Source organism: Penaeus vannamei, chromosome 28, assembly GCF_042767895.1.
Source record: "Penaeus vannamei isolate JL-2024 chromosome 28, ASM4276789v1, whole genome shotgun sequence".
NCBI lineage: Eukaryota > Metazoa > Arthropoda > Malacostraca > Decapoda > Penaeidae > Penaeus > Penaeus vannamei.
The window spans coordinates 7,865,257-7,867,455 of record NC_091576.1 but is presented as its reverse complement, the minus strand read 5'-3'; positions in this window follow the sequence as shown (position 1 = coordinate 7,867,455).

Below are 2,199 nucleotides of genomic sequence, written 5' to 3'. Positions count from 1 at the left end.
TTGGGTTATTATAACAAATACGTATATTTAACTGATATCAAATACATTCAAATATTGAGCAAATAAACAATGACAAAGACAATATCCATGTTAAACCATATTCAAAGCAAAAATGTAAATTGGAAATACTCTCGAATAACTCCTCAACTTGAATGTGCAAACAGTAATATATATAATTCAATTAATTCAAGTAATGACTATTCAAAGAAAAATATTGTACCTGAACATGTGCTCTCGATTTTTATCTAAATGGAATTTAAAACAACTTCCCATGACAGTTGAGAAGATAACTGTCCTAATATGTATATATATATATATATATATATATATATATATATATATATATATATATATATATATATACATATATGAATGTAGGTATATATATATGAATGTATGTATAGATGTATATGAATGTATATATATATATATATATATATATATATATATATATATATATATATATATATATATATATATATATATATATATATATATATATATATATATATATATATATATAATATGCAGATATAAACATATCTGTGTATGTGTGTCCATATATATACATGAATATATATGTATAAGTATATAGATGAATATATATACATATATATACACATATATATACATATATATACATATATATGTATATATACGTATACATAAATACATACATATATGTATGTATGTATTTATGTATACATGTATATAGATATATACATACATTCCGTGCCTCTTGGTTTTGACACCCTCCCGCAATTTCTTTTGTAGTTAAGCATCGTAAACTTCTATAATTCTTGACCTTTTGTCAAGAAATCCATCACCACTACTAAATACTGGTTTAAAAAAAAAAAAAAAAATGTGAGCATAACCACGTCTACGGAGGGTTTGACTTGTGCTACTTCTGTTTTAACTGAGCCTTAGTTTATGGAGCCAAGTTTCAACCTGTATCAAAAAAGCCCTCCTGCTTTTCCTCGCTAAAAGAGCCTTAGGACAGAGGACTCTGGAAAGGTGTGGGTAGCCTGTGAACCGAGCAGACAACTTTTACAAATGCAGATGGTCATGAATGATTTCGTCCACGGACCCAACACTAATCATGACATCTTGGGCTAGCTGACGAACAGCAATACTGCGATCTTTCATAATGGGAGTCTCCAGTTGAAGGGTGTCCTCACCACTGGCAGACTGGGATTGTCCTCCACAGATCCCCGACTACACCTGAACTGCCAATGGCAATTAAAAACGTCAACGCCAGTAAATTGTTTTCATCTCATCATGAGTCTCCTGTGTTGTGCAGCCATTCAAGCATAAAAACCTAATCACTGCAGCTCCCTCACCGCTGTAAGAGCAAATATGTTATGAGTTCAGATCTGAAAATAAACATAACCTATAGTGATGTGTATCATTATGCAAATAGATATTCAGCCTCTTAGGATAAGCGGAAGTAGGTCAGGATAAATATTTGATGGACGCCATTCGTGCCCATATATATATATATATATATATATATATATATATATATATATATATATATATATATATATATATATATATATATATATATATATATATATATATATATATATATATATATATTCAATATATATATATATATATATATATATATATATATATATATATATATATATATATATATATATATATATATATATATATATACATGTGTATGTATATGTATATAGATGTATATAAGTGCAAATTTATATCTATATATGTATATATATACATATGTATATAAATACATATAGATGAATACACATATATATGTACATATAAATAAATAAATAAATAAATATATATATATATATATATATATATATATATATATATATATATGTATGTATGTATGTATATATATGCATATATACATATATATATATATATATATATATATATATATATATATATATATATATATGTGTGTGTGTGTGTGTGTGTGTGTGTGTGTGTGTGTGTGTGTGTGTGTGTATGTATATATATATGCATATATATATATATATATATATATATATATATATATATATATATATATATGCATATGTATTTTTTTATACGCATGAATGAAAAATCCAAAAGGGAAAACTGCGGCAACCTTCGAATACTTTGGAGTGGGAAACGTCAGGGAGGAGAGGGAAGGCAGCGAGAGGGGGGAGGCGGGAGGGGGGAGGCGGGAGG